The following is a 16,034-nucleotide window of genomic DNA, read 5'->3' as shown; positions in this document are numbered from 1 at the left end:
TGCACCAAGTGCTGTCTTGGGAGAAAACAAATGATGGGTCAGAAACAGCATTCAGTGTTGTTACATATTCACTGCTTTTGTTTTGGTAAAAAACATAACCAGATTTTGAAATCTAAGAATGTGTAAAGTTTTAAGAATAAATAAGGGTTAAAAATTCCATTATTTTAATTTAGCTGTGCAGTTCAATCTTTGTAGCTGGAAAAGACATTAACTATTTTTTAAAAGAGCTTGAAGTTCCTTATTGGACAATAAATGTCACATAGAAATTATTTCATGCTCAGTTTGAAGATGAAATGTAAAGTACCATGAAGAGTTAAAAACAATTAACTACACATAGCTAGAAAAGAGTATTCCTAACTTCAGCTACCGCTCTTCAAACCTATGACAATCTGTAGAATTGAACACATAAAATATTGATTTTTGAACCAGCTATTAGCAGTGAAAAAACTGAAAAAAATACCTGGATGGTACTGTGATACCATCACATCACATAGCAGCTGTAGTACTTAATATTTTTCATCAGTACATTTAGGTCTTTAAGTGTTTCAGCCATCTTTTTGCCTCCGTTTTTTGTTTGTTTGTTTGTTTGTTTGTTTGTTTGTTTGTTCTTTTGGTGGGAGAGTACATACAGTTTCCCTGGAAGTCCAATACGTCTCTCTGAGAATTCAATCCAGAGATTCCCTGTGCAGCTGATGAGCATTGGGCGTGCAACTAAAGGATATCACCACCCATCTCTGTCATACCTGGAATGATATTGCTTCAAAGCATGAGTTGTTGTTTAGGGCTTGCCTGCCTAGGTCATAAGGTCATAAGCAAAGGTCATCATCTCCAACTTTGCAAAGCTTAAGTGCTGTAATAGCAATCTTAACCTGTGCATGGGTTTGTGCCTGCATATGTATGTGCGTTACATCTAAGGTTGTAAAGTCTGATACTGGACTACCTACTTACGTTCCAAACATTGATACTCATCCACATCATGATAGCTGCACTAAGAATAATCCAAACAAAAATGCTTCTGCCATTCACGAGAAGGGATTTTTCTGCTTTTATTATACATTTCCAGTGTTCTCCTTCACTATGTTTTTTACATGTGTGGCACTATTTTATGACTAGAAATGCCCCATTATCTCTTATACCGGAGGTTATTTGAATAGCCTAGTATATGTATAGTATATGTGGGAGGATGTATTAAATAATCACTGATTTTATGATAATTGATCAGCACAAGGAAAATGTTATAAAGATACATTGTGATTAGAACATTAATGCCTGTGAAAAATAGAAGCCACTAGAGAATTAGAAATGGGCAACATGCCCACTAGAGCTCTCTAATGTTATATAAAAGGCCATGCTTCTAAATATGAGGCTACTGTACCTCCGTTCCCAGCTGCAGTAGACAGTATTATAATTGTTTAAATAAACATTAGTCACTACAGAGTATTTCACTTTCAACAGTAATGTTGAAGCAACATACATGCTGTTCTGGAGAAAAATATGCAAAAACTGTATGAAAACACAGAATTATCTCACATTTAGTAAGCTGCACATTAAGTACAGATGCATTAAATCACAGCTGAGTAGCACTAAGTAGGTCCTGATCCTAAAAGTATATAAGTCTGTGTTTGGTTTAATGTGCTGCAATGAAACCCGCATGGTGTCAGGGAAATTAATCACAGTACATGAAGTTCAGCTTGTGCATAAATGTTTGCAAGACACAGCTGAAGGGTTTTCTACGGTGCTGTGGGGAATTACGAGGGGCTGATGCTCTGCATTTTGCCACATTGCCATGGTGGTCCTAATCTTTTGGTTTTATTGTAGTAAAGAAAATTAGGAAAACTGTGACTGTGTATAAACCAAGGCAGACACGTGTGAACACACATGCGTATGCTACACACCTGAACACATGTAAACATGCATGTACATACCATACATCTGAACTTGTGTGGACACATGTGTGGACATGCTCAGACACCACACGTGAACACATGTGTGAACATGTGTGAACATATGTTTGTGAACACATACATGCCTGACACATGTGAATGCACATTTAAGCACTGCACATCTGAACATACTTGAACACACATGTACACGCTATACACATGCATTTGTGAGCGCACCACAGACCTGAACACACATGAGCATGCTTGTACACACTTGAATGCATCACACATAAACACACTTTAACACTGTTTGTCAGAGAGCTTCAAATCTTTTGTGCAGATCAGTTTTGCTTTGACACCATAATTTTTTTGGATGCTGCTTGTGGGACCGACCTCATATCACATTGAGCCACCTGTCCAAGGGTGTGATCTTTACCCCTACTCAGCAGTGAAGAGCTCATATCTGGAGCACTGTGTCCAGATCTGGGAACCCCTTTACGGAGAGACATGGACATACTAGAAAGAGGACAATGCAGGGCCACCAAGGTAGTGAAGGGCCTGGAGCACCTCTCCTGTGAGAAGAAGCTGAGAAAGCGAGGACTGTTCAGCCTGGAGAAGAGCATTCTCAGGAGGATCTTTGGTCCAAGTGTACAAACATCTGATGCAATAGTGCAGAAAACAGAGGTATGCTTTTCCTGGTGGTGTCCAGTATCAGGACAAGAGGCAGTGAGCACAAACTGAAACACAGGAGGTTTCCTCTGAACACCAGGCAGCACTTCAGTGCTGTGCAAATGACAGAGCACCGGCACAAGCTGTCCAGATGTTGTGGAGTCTCCTCCTTAGAGATCTTTGACAACTGTCTGGATGTGATCTTGGGCATCCTGCTCTGGCTCTCCCTGCTTGGGCACAGACTGGAGCTGATGGATTCAGAAAATCCTACCAATCTGAGCCCCTCAACCACTTTGTGATTCTATAATCTGTCTGCTAGAGGGAAATACAAATTATCTGATAGAAAAATAGTCCTTCTGTGAATGATTTCACATACTCTATTTCTGTCTCTCTTGTTCCCTTGTTAGTACAGAGCTGCATTTGTCTTTTTGTAACTCATCAGCTTCCTCCTGATGTATATATCTGGTATTTATAAGCTAAGTAGCTCTCATACTTTTTTCCTGTATGCAATAACCAGATATCATCTGGTTTCCCATTTGCAGCAAGATAATTAACATTTATAGTTATTTCCTATCTCATGTAAGTTCCATTGTCCTCTAGCATTAAAGACAGCAATCATTGACAGTCCTGCTAGAAACGAATTTATTGAATTCTGGCCTGCAGAAAGGGATTGAACTTTGAGCTAGATGAAACTGTATGAAGATCGAGTTGTGGTTTTCACAGAAGCTGAAGGGGTATATCTGCTGTGTTTAGCAATTGGAGTTTCATTACAACTTAATAACTATCTTGACTTCTGTAAAGATAACCATTTCAAGTAAATTTTATCATGCTCTAATGCACAGTATTCAAAATGTGCACGGTTAAAAGAAAATTTAAAAATTGACAGCAGTAAATTTAATTTGAAATTCTGACACTTTCAGTGTATTGGTACTTTAGTGACTGAGTGACTTAAATCAAAAAGTGACTTATTATGACTTAGTGACTAAAAATTAAAAAGCGCTGTCTCGTAAAGAATCAATCTCAAACAAAAAATTGTAGTACTTCCCTTCTCCTGTGGGACAGTCTTTGAGGTGGGAAATGCACATCCATGGAAACCAAGGCCCCAGTGACTTCAGGATCTGGATTACAGTCATCACTTAGGGCTGAATTTCTGTTCCAGGTTTCAGCCCAAATGCTCATATGAACTTTTAATTGACTTAACAATTGAAAATTACCTTTCATCTTCTAACTAGAACTAACTGATACTTCCAACTCCGACTGCCCACCATTTTTGCCTTGGCAGCAAATGCACTGATGTTTCTTGGGCACTTGTCTGTCTGCCAGCCCATTCCAGCACTTCAGATTCTTCCTTCATCTGCTGTGGACCATTATTTACTGCTGGCTAGTGCAGCTCATCTGCCACACCAGTATCATTAACCTTTCTGTCTTGGAAAGTTACAGTCTGTGGTGCACGTTTCAGGCACGTACCAGACTTTTCTGTTTCTTTCTATGAGAAATCAAAAGATCATTCATTTTGTCAGTACTTAGCTAACAGTGACAACTCTTATTTCAGATGTGTGAGAAAGTCTACCACTTGGAGGTAGTGAAATGCTCTTTGCACTTAATTCACTGTTAACCACACTATGATCCACTAATGTTAGCCTGCAAACTTTTTGTCTGGGAATTATCAATAGTGATCAGTAGCTGTTGCTGAAAATCAAGCCATAACTTTGTAGTTAAACATTACTGTCAGATGCAGAAATCCTGCATGGGTGGCAAACTTTGACACAAATTGTCTCTCCTGAAATCAAGATGATCTAATGTCTTGTGGGCATAGTGACTAACCATTGCTAAAAGGTTGGCTTCACTAATCCTTCGAGATGTCACAGCAGCTAAATTAGCTAGTCTCTTCATTAATACCATAATGTGTCAAAAATTAGTTTTTTACATCCCTGCATTGACACTGTGGTTGCCAAAGTTATCAGCTGAATTTGCCAGATCTGCTGAAATAAGCTGAAAGGAACCAAGCTGTTTTCCCCATGAACAGCTATGGACACTTTTCACTCATCACTTAGCTTGCAGCATAGGTCTTAGAATGTATCAGCCCATTACTATTACATTTCAGTGCTTAATGGTGGAAACGCAGTCAGCAGATAAGATTGCTGAGCTGAACATTAATGTGAAAAGCAAAACCTAAGAAGAGGGCACATGAAAGACGTCAGTGGCTATGCCCAAATTTAGACTTCGAACACAAACGCTGGATAAGAATTTCCTTGCAGGTATTTTTGGGATTTGAAGAATCAAATTGTTCTCTGAATTTCACTCAAGCACAAGCCATCCTGCACCTCCATGCCAAGAAATCACCGTGGCCACTTGGTGCAGCTGAGAGGAAGGTGGAACTTTGCCTTTTCATGAAGCGGTTTGTCAGCTCTAGATTTCAGGTCCCTGAGGATGAATGAATGCCAACTGCAGTAATGTCAGTTTACATTTCCAGTGAATCCATGCTTTCAACTCAGTTCAATTTGTCCTTTAAGGTGTTATCAATAATGGAAAATAACAGCCTATTTAGTATGTAGCTTAGTGGCAAGATGAGTAGCCATACCTACAGACTATGTGTTTTAGATGATGTGGTGTGGGCTGTGACTTTCAAGTGGTAAATGAGTGTGTATTCATTAGGTAGTCTTAACATTTGGTCTAAATTTCTGCAGACTTGAGTGTTTCTTCAAGTACCAGAGTGCGAGTGTTCCCTTTAGTTGTGTTCACTGGATAAAAAAGAATAGTGCAACCTTCAAATTTGCTTTTATTACTTTTATAAAAATGTAGGGTTTTGCTTACGTGCTATAATGTCTGTGCATCACATGGACTTCTATTAGCACACAGATAGCAGCCCCACTATTACAATACTATGTTGAAAAAGTAGTGGGTTATGTAGACGCCATTGAAAAGTAGTAACAATTACTGTACTTAGCTGAGTGGCTTCTAGAATTTTAATGTTTTTGCCTGTTGTGTGCCTTAGTTCAGGTTCTAGTGAACATACACGGAAAAAATGCATGTGAATCATTTCAGTTGGTAGATGAGACACAGCTCACATGCCCAATGTGAATAATTATTGCCCTTCCAGTTGACCTTCTGGGCATTTGACTTGTTAATTTATTCTCAGGCATTTTCATTTACATCCCAGGTGATCTCAGTCTTTTTCTAACTTGCTGTATTCTGTGAGTACAGATTTCTTCCAAGGTATACAGATATGGGCTTTGGTTATCCCTGCTAGGCAAGTAACAGAAGTTCTGTTCTCCAGTCCACCACCTACTTGCATAACTTTTATGTGAGAAAAGAAATAGGAGTATTATTCTTGTCAGTTTACTATGACTTCTACAGTATTGGACTTTTCACTAAAAAATTCACAAGTTTTTGAATCTGCTCATGATTTCAACTTTAATTTTAAAGGGGAAAAGTTGTGAAGAATTTGAGAGTGTGAAGCACCCCAAAAGCCTGGGAAAGAGGTCTGGATTTGTGTTCCCTTTGTTTGTGTCATTCATGACGCTGTGATTCTTTCCAAGCTTCTTTCACGATGGAGTAGCACGGAGCTTGGTAGGAGCACCGTGTGGTGCAGAGCTGCCTGTCACTGCCAGCCAGGGGCCATGGCCATGGCTCAGCCTGGGAAGTTCTGGCCTCACAGAGCTACATGGCCTCTCCCAGAAGCTCAGTGGAAGGGTGCAGCTACTTTTACCTTACTGCTCAGTCCTTTTCAAGGGTCATCCACGCCTCTGCAGCAGGGCTGGTTTCCCCTTCATTTTGATGTCAACTGAAAACCTTCTGCCCAGCCCTTGAATCACCAGCCATTTGATCTGAAAGAACTGTTTCCAGGCCAGATTCAACAAGAGGAGATTCAACAAAACACTCGAGGTGTGTTTCTCAGGCGTCCTTGCCTCAGGAGCACAGGTTCCTGCTATGGTGGTGTGGCTCTGTCACGTCTGTCTCAGTGTGTGGCCTGTCACTGCAGACAGAGCATGAGGGTCTGGTGACTGGAAACCTGCCAGCAAAGAGACAGCTCACCAGGAGAGAGCCAGTGCGCTGCGGGGATCTGACCAGTGTCTAACTCAGAGCAGCGAGTTTGTTCATTTCTGTCTACTGCCCATCCTTTAAAAAAAAAAAAAAAGCAGAAAAAAAAAAAAACAACCACCAAAAAAACACAAAAAACACAAAGTGAGCTAACTGTCTGTATTGGAAAATCTCTTTGACTTTGTCTTCCATGCAACAAATGCAGTGTGTTCCAAGTTGTAGCTATAATCTTACAGCCTTACAGCATTACAGGAGTCATTTTTTGATGTGTATTACAGGGCAAAAAATAGACTCTCTCCCTGTGCACAAGAAGGTCTCCCAAGAGAAAGAATGTCAGCATTTTCATCTCTTTTGAAAGGCTTTTACATCTCAGTGACTGAAAAAGAAAGGCTGTTGTGGTTTCTTAGCCAGCTAAGCTGTAAGCTTGGCGATTTTCCGTCAACTCCCAAAGTTCGGTGAGCTGAAAATTTATAAGTAGCTCATTTTCCTATAAAGAACAGTCTGACCTCAGCAGCCAGAGTGCAGAGAAGAAAAACCGATCAATCTTCATGTAATCCATACTGAGAGGAAACACCTCGCTGCCCAGACTGAACTTGCCCAACTTGACATTCACTGGCAGTCAGGTTCAGAGGATGGGAGGTTTACAAGGGCACTTACTTTGCAAAGATCATAATCTTTAGATGCTGAAAGCTGAGGAGCCTTATGTGCCAAAAAAACTGTGAATAAGATTGAGACTGAGAGAAGGAATATATATATTTACTGCTTGTCCTAATCCCATTGTGTGCCTTACCCTAAAGATATTTTCTTGGCTAGATAAATATATAAGAGAAATATTGGCTAGATAAAGATATAAATATATATGAAGATATATTTTTTTGGTTTGACTGAGGATTTTCATAGTTCCATTTTTAAGTTTTAATCCCTAATTGCAGACACCATCTAAATTTTCTATCTTTGCTAATTTTCACCATGAGATGCACAGGTCAGAGATGTTATCTGCGTACAGGGGTGGTGTATTCCATTAGCCAAATTTGACTTTTCTTAAGTCAAAGTAGATTTGTCCCCCACACCTTAGCACTTTGATTCTCACATATTTTCATATACATATATATATACAATCATATAGAGTCTTAGAATGGCCTGGGTTGAAAAGGACCACAATGATCATCTAGTTTCAATCCCCCTGCTATGTGCAGGGCTGCCAACCACCAGATCAGGCTGCCCAGAGCTACATCCAGCCTGGCCTTGAATCCTCTAGGGATGGGGCATCCACAACCTCCTTGGGCAACCAGTTCAGTTTGTCACCACCCTCTATGTGAAAAACTTCCTCCTAATACCTAACTTAAACCTCCCTGTCTCGGTTTGAAATCATTCTCCCTTGTCCTTTACCCTTGTAAACAGCTGTCCCCCTCCTTTTTATGCACTTCCTTCAAGTATTGGAAAACTACAATGAGATCTTGCTGGAGCCTATTTTTCCAAATAGTTTTGTCACATAGTTGCTGTGCCCAACAAATGAAATGTAACAGGGAATAAGTAAAGTTGTGAGAAACTAGGCTAACACCCAATTCTGAGTCTCAGCAAACATACTTTCTCTTTAAGCAAATAGAAAATATTCTCCAAAAGGCTTTAACTCACACAGTGAGGATGTTCACCTCTTTAAAAATTCAGCATTGTAAGGAAAGGACTATTTCTGCGTTTAATGTAGAGGTGAACATACAGAGTCATTTTTGCCCCCAGAAGTTACTTGTTTTGCTATTTTGATCTGTCCATGAAATCCATTTATATCTTTTAAAAAAAGCAAGCAGTTACATTTTCAGAAACTCCAATTTCCACTGGGAGCCCTGCTCTGGAAATGCAACCACAGGAACAGCAGCCTGAACTTTGATCTCTAATTTATGAATAGTGTATTTTATCACCTGGAAATACAGTGCAATAAACATATTTCTGGCTACAGCAGATGCTATGAGAAGATCTGAGAAACTGAAATCCAAAGAACCATAGACATAGAATGGCTTGCGTTAGAAGGGACCTCAAGGGTCATCAAGTTCTAACCTTCCTGCCATACCACCTAACCACCAACCTCCGAATCTGGTACTAGACCAGGTTGCCCAGGACCTCATCCAACATGGTCTTGAACACTTCCAAAGACAGAGTACCCACAGCCTCTCTTGTGCAGCCTATTCCAGCGTCTCACCACTTGCTCTGTAAAGAACTTTCCTCTGACATCCAATCTAAATGTTCCCTTTTGAGCTTAAAACCATTCCCCCTTGTCCTATCACTATCTATCTGAATAAGAAGTTGATTCTTTTCCTTTTTATAATCTCCTTTTAAATACTGGAAGGCTGCAATGAGGTCTCCTTGCAGCCTTCTCTTCTCCAGGCTGAACAAGGCAGCTCCCTCAACCTGTCTTTGCAGGGGAGGTGATCCAGCTCTCTGATCATCTTCATGGCCCTTCTCTGGACCCTCTGCAATAGCTCCCTGTCTTTCTTGTACTGGGGGCCCCAGACCTGGACACAATACTCCAGATGGGTCTTCAGGAGGGTAGAGTAGGGAGGGACAATCACTTCCCTGTCCCTGCTAGCCATTCCTCTTCTGATGGAGGCCAGTGTAACATTAGACTTCTGAGCTGCAAGAGTATGCTGCTGAATACATTTCAACTCAAAGCATTCAAAGAGAGAAAATGAAACGAGAGCATGAGACATGCGCTCTCATTTGCCTGGCTAACTTCAGTTAAGCACAGCAGAGTGCTTAGAGGCACTTTCAGCATCAAGCACTACTGCAAGCCTCATGTGAAATGCCTACTTAGGAACCCTATGAAAATTGAAATGCAGTTCAAAGCTTGCATAAACATTCTTTGCAATTGAGTTATTAGTCAAGATGAAAAAAAACAATTTAGCACTTTTTTATTAGGTGTAATCTCAGTAGCTTCACTACCTAAAGATTGTCATTTGACAGTACAGTTGTATCAGAAATTCATGCACTGTTTTGGCACCAAAACATGTAGTTAAATCAGTTATATGTAGATGACAAATAGCTCTGTTTATGTTGTAATTATTAAATTATGCTTTTCAGATTCTGTGTTGCATAGTAAATTACAGGAATGTTGTTTTTATATATAAAAACCTGCCTATGTATATAGAATTATAATGAGAAGTAACATGACAGAACTTAAGTGGGTAGTACTTATAATTAAGGTGAATGGAAAGACCATAATCCATTGTGAAAACCTGTTTATCATGAACTTGGGCATGGGAACAGGATTAGGCCTTTGATTTATTCTTTGTGTCAGTGAGAGCTTTGGCTAAATAAGAAATACAGATGCAAGAGAAGCCAGATAATGTAAATAAGAATACAATCAGAATAAATACAATAAAATAAGAAATACAAATATATAAATATTTCTAGATATTAGGTTTAATGAATACTGAAGTAAGGAAAAATCAGAACTAAATCAAATAACTTTATAGCCAAAACAATATCATAAATCCTACTTTTATTTTCTCAAGTTTCATCACCAGGCAGTTGCATCATTATTAAAAAATGTGAATGTGTAACATGCAGTTAGCCCTGAGCACAAAATCATCCACAGATTAATCTTTCGTACACACCAGATCTGCTGAAAGGTCTGCTGCCTGCTCTGAATATGCACACACTCCCTTATTTACATGTTTCTGTTCATGCATGAGGGTGTGCTGGCTTGCATAGCAGCTCATGCACCCAGGATTAGCTCACCTTCTCTGTCTCCCCCTTTTCTTCATCAAGGTTAATAGATTCAGCAATAGAAGTGCTTTCCCCATAATATCCGTTTAGTGAGGGGATCTGTGCAGCTGGAAATTGGAAAGCCTATGCTCCTGCCTCTGCCCCATTTCTCCCTACAAAGAGAAGGGCGCTCTAACTACTCCAGGGTGTCTGATCTCCCAGACTATTGTAGTCTGAGCTCTGTGCAGTTTAATTGGTTTTGCTAAAAAAAAAAATGGCATCAAAGTTTGTAAGATCTGAGTATGTTTGATTTCATTTTCACAGGGGTTTGCTGGGGAACCTCTCACTGTCTCAGGCTTTACTGCATGCACATGCATTGTGAGCCCAGGATGGGTCAGAAGCAAATGAAATGTAGCAGCCTTTTTAAGTGCTGTCAGAGATGAAAGTAATGCAGTCAGTAGTACTCTGGAATATTCTGTAATATTCTTCAAATCAGTCTTTCAGCATTAAGTTGTTCATTTAATCTTTCAACAGGCTCCTTGCTTTTCTAAACAGTAATCAGAGAAAATGATAAGGCTGTTTTGTTTTGGTTTTCTTTCTCACTGAGAGGTGGTAATATAATTGATTAAGTTTGGACATACATTCTGTATAGTAGAATGCTTGAGCTCAGGTTTTTTGACACATCTGAAGTCCAGCAACATGTTTCCATCATTAACTGCTAAAGCACATCTTTATGGTCATCTTTTTGAATCATCCCTTTCACATTCTCCTGTAAACTAGTTTTATTTGGGTTTGTTGAACGGAAGAAAAGGCCTTTTGGGAGCAGCTGTTCTCTCTCCAAAAAGTGCAGACTTACTGGGCTATGACTGAAGGATACAAGGAGAGACAGGCAGTCTGTAAACACAGAAGTTCCCAGGCAAGGGTTGGTATGAATTTCTTAGCACTTGACGAGGTGGTTGAGCAGGACATTCCATGGAGGACAGGTTATCACTCTTCAAAGGCCAGTGCATAGATTAAGGCATGAGGCATACAGATCTGGCATGAGGTGAACGCTTACTTGGTCTTATCTCTAGCCCATCAATTCCTATAATAATTGAAGACTATTATTTGCAGATTGCTAGGGAGTCACTGTGATTGAAGTATAAAACCCCCACAGGGGGAAATAGTGTCAAATGACTGAAGTCAAGACCCTGCAATAAGGTCTGAAATTGCTGTTGAAGCACTGTTGATGAGAAGTTATGCTGTACCTCTAGCTAGCAACTTACCCATTAGCTTTTGGGAGCAATTAAACAGAAATATTTTAATGAAAAACATATTGCATGGGGGTATTGTTTGTATTCAGAAAAAAAATGTGTGGCCTATACGCATCAATTATTGACTATTTCTCTAAATTGAAGAGTATCTCTATGAAACCAATCATCTCTCTTGTTGTTGAGATTGCTTGTTGTTTTTCATTTATTTATTTTTAATTTATGCATTACGGTAATCGAAGTTCCATTCTCAAATGTCAGCTTGGCATATGAAAGGAAATTCTCAAAGGTATTCAGGTGCTAAATATTCAGTTCAACAACTAACTCCTTTTCTGAAAAGCTCTTGAACAGATTTGGACAATTCCAGTAAATTATTGCTTCTCTTTTAGATACCTAAATGTTTGTTGAAATGTTTGTTGAAACTCTATTTAATAGAACAACAATGATTTTATATATCACGGGGTAGGAAAAGGCTCTCTATCTCCAAGAGGATCCTTTGAACAGAGTTTTGGACTCAGAGTTAAGGAGTTAGGAAGCTTCATAAAGGCGCTTCCGTCCTCTCCTCCTTCCTCCCACCTTGCTTTGTTTCCCTGGAGAGAAACAATGGAATGTTTTTTTCTAGCAGCTATTTGTGTCTAAGTTTGGATAGTGAGAAGCCAAATCTAACTTTGAATGCAGAGTTGACATGATTTTGAACAGCCATTACAAGTACTTTTACCAGCTATGTTGCCTGTTAGAATCTTTCATCTTTCAGCAATTAAGCCATCCCCACACAGCTTCTTTCATTTCCAGGTGTTGCTTAGGATTTGTTTAGATCTGGTTTCTTAGTCTGCCTTTCAAGGATATGTTCTTATTTTTTTGTTGCCCACAGCTTGAAGGCCTGTGGCTGCCTTAAATATATATATATATATATATATATATATATATAAATAGCTGAAAACAATACCCATTGAGGGGAATGTGTCCCACACAAAGGAGAGAGGAAGGGAAGAAGAAAGAAACAAATGGAAAAGAAATAAAAGAACCTTAGTCTCAGCTTTTGGCAAAGAAAGAACAGTAAATGACTGATACGCTCTGACTGCTCGTGCAGGAGGACGTGATTTGTCTTGTCCCTGTTTTGTTCTCATAGAAAAGCAACTGCTTTGCAGTCTCTACTCAAATGGCAGTTGAGACCGGAATAGCAATAGGATTGCCTCCAGACAAAAATTCATTGACCAGCACTGTGTGGGAAAACTTGAAGAACTCCTTCTCGTGTGGTAAAGAGCCAGGCAAGAGCTTATGGGCTCAGTTTTTCATCCCGTAATTTACAAATGGAAATTCTCCATTAGAGAGGGTTTCTCCTCCAAGGACTGACAGTGTTGCAAATTCCATGTGGTGCTTTGACCTGTGAATCTTGCTCGTGCTGCCAGAAATGCACAGTAGTGGATTTGGTAGGAGTCAAATTAGTTGTACCGTCATGTGGATTGTAAACTCTCACTTTATTTTGCCTTCTGTATCTGCACAGTTTGGTAATGAACAAATTGCAGTAGCACGTATCAGTAGTAATTTTTCTGATACCTAAAAACAGGTGGTACTGTATAGATTAGAAACTCTTCACCAAGTATCTAATAATCCTTATGCAGTACATTTCTTCCAAATCTTCCAACACGTGGAAGTTGGCTTGTACTCTAGGACATAAAAATTGATGTCCTTTTTCAAATGCCAGTCTGTGTAATAAATCAGCATGCATCTGTATGATACAAAGCAGTGTTAGCCAGGTTCCTGGATGTTAAGATCAGCATACTAATGTGTTCCTTTGGCCAAAGCTTTTTGGATAAGGTAAGCAGAGAAGAGGGGTCAGAAGCAGTTCAAAGGTACTGTAGCCATTACTGTGGAGTAGGCACTAGTGACAGGGGTCATCCCAGGATCTGATTCCCTCAGTTTACTCATAGTTTGCCAGAAATAACGGTGCTGGAGAGGTGGCTGCTATCTGCTGTCCCTACTCTGCAGCTGGGGAAGCAAGTTCACCATCCCCCAGCCTTCAGACAGCTTTTAAGTGGACTTTGACTTGAGTTCTCCAACACTCCCAGGAAATGCTGGATTCACAAGTTGCACCCCTTTGCCTGCCACAGGCATCCCCTGCAGCACAAGCAGCGAAACCCAATGCTCTGTGCTGAGCTCAGCAGTGTGGCAAAGTGCTTTCAATCTTGTACTTTGTGCTGGAAGGAGACATTAAGTCTGCTTTTTCATTGAGATATGGCTTCAGACACAGTAAATCATAGTCCTCATCTTGGAGATGTGGTGTAGGTACCCAGTCTGAAAGCCTCAATTTCATGCATGCCTGTTTGAAGAAAGTATTTACTTTTTCTATTAGCTTTTGCTTCTGAAGAGAAAGGCTTTGCTTTCCTTGCCAGTACAGGGAACTCTGCTGAAAGTTGGTCTGAATCCAGCAATTCCCAAGAATCTTTATCTTGCTACAAGATGGTTCTTCTGCAACTCATGAAAACCTTTTGCATTGCACATTCTGATTTGGCATGTTTCCTCACTGGAATTGTTTGAGCTGTGGCTTTGCACTTTTGTCACAATGTCGCATTGCATTTTAAGGCTACAATTCTTTTGCCTCTTGATGGCAGCATTTTAGAGAACCCTGAAATGGCACCGTGCAAAAGAAAGGATGTCTTTCAGAAATGCTGAGAAAGAAGTTTTAGCTTTTCTTTGCAGTGATAGCTTTCTTCTATAGGCCCAATCTAGAATAGATTTGCCGCTGAAATCAGCGGGAGTCTTTGTAGCTCTTTGTGTGCTTGGAGTCTGGCCTCAACATCATGAAACAAGTCTGTGGTACACCAATGAAAAAAATATTATTCGTATGAGAGTTTTTGTGAAATAAACATTCTAGTAAATTTTCTTGTCTGCAAGATTGAATGGTTTCAAGAGAGAACAAAGCACACAGGTATTCTTTTCTGTCTTAGATTTGCAGCTGCTCTTTGTTTACAGTAAACATACTCAGACATATGTACAGCACTTTCTGTGAAAAAAAAGCAAACAACAACAACAAAAGCACCAGGTATTTTCCTTAACAATTGAAAGAGTACAGAGAAAACATGGAATTTTACTTGTTCTGTCCATGCCTGGAATCATTCAAGGCCAGGCTGGATGGGGTCCTTGGTAGCCTGACGTGATCGGTGGCTACCATAGCCGCTGCAGGGGATTGGAACTGGATGGTCTTTAAAGTCCTTTCCAGCACAAGCCATTCTGTGGTTCTGCGACTCAGACTGTGCCTGAGTATACAGTATTTATTTTTTGTCATAAGTAAATGTCTGAACCTACCCATGGTGAATTCCTGGTCTCATCAGATCAGTCATTCCATGCAATCTGAGAAACATTTTGTTGTGCTCTATTTGATCTTTCTCTATGGGTGTATTGCATACATCTGTGTACAGTCTGTACACGTATTAAAATTCACAGCACATGTTAGGTAAACCGTCTCAAGAGCTGTCTTCTCAGAACTTGAATTCTTCCATGGCTGCAGCCAAAGGCTGTGCTGGGAGACATTTGGATAGCTGAGAGACTAGCTTATGCCCTGTGGTAAAAGAGCACTTCAGCAGACTGCAGAAATTGTGTCAAAATAGTTCCCTGAATTTCTCATATCTTACTTACTGAAGTTCTTTCTCAAATGGCCCTCTCAGAAAGACAAGAGAAATTCAGGGAAATGATAAGAACAGAGCTGCTTGCAGAAACATATCTTGATGCCAGGAGTTTTCATTTTAAAGAAAAAGAGGCAATTATTTAAATGGAAATGCAGTCTAAGAAAAGATAACAATCTTTGGCTTAAATCTTATTTACATCGTCAGGCTTTATAATAAGAAAAGGGAATGCTAATTTACAAACTTTGGTATAAACCCTCTGTGGCTGTGAGTCACAAATTGTCACTCATTCCCTGCTCTGCTTTGTGCAGGCAGATTCTCAGAAGCTGTGTCAGTGCCGACCTGAACTTGAATCTTTGCATGGCAGATTTGCTCTCTGGGTAATCAGGCTAAGAAAGCCAGGGATCAAAGCCTATTAGAGTACATCTGAATCAAAACAAATGAGCACAGTTTTCTTTGTATCTCAGATTCTGTAATGCAACAGGCTTTATCTAACCAAATCTGCAGGAAACCTCCTTGTCTCTGACAAGTTTATTTGGAGGTAAATTTTGGGTTGTTGCTTTTTCAAAAATTAAAGAGTTGTTCATAATTGTATAAGCTAAGCACTTCTGCATCCTGATACGCTTGAATTATTGAAGTTCTTGATGTGCACTGCTCTTTAAGTTGTGCAGTCCTTATAATGATTATAACTGAAAATAAAATCACAGTCATTTGGACAGCCAGTTCTTGATACAATCCACAAAATATGGCTTAATTCATAGGAAATGATGAACTCTTCTCCCCTCCTTTGCAATACAATGAAATATAGTGGAGCAAATTGTCAGGAAAATATAGTGTAAAAACTTTAAAAATGTACATCATATTCACAA

General features: G+C 39.7%; 1 protein-coding gene across 3 annotated transcripts in view; it reads left to right on the top strand.

Annotated features, from left to right (window-relative positions):
- NTRK2 (neurotrophic receptor tyrosine kinase 2) overlaps positions 1-16,034 on the top strand; it is a 206,149-nt gene that overhangs the window by 114,990 nt on the left and 75,125 nt on the right. The window lies entirely within an intron of this gene.

Source organism: Tympanuchus pallidicinctus, unplaced genomic scaffold, assembly GCF_026119805.1.
Source record: "Tympanuchus pallidicinctus isolate F22 unplaced genomic scaffold, pur_lepc_1.0 scaffold4, whole genome shotgun sequence".
Classification (NCBI taxonomy): domain Eukaryota; kingdom Metazoa; phylum Chordata; class Aves; order Galliformes; family Phasianidae; genus Tympanuchus; species Tympanuchus pallidicinctus.
This window is presented reverse-complemented; position numbering and strand designations above follow the sequence as displayed.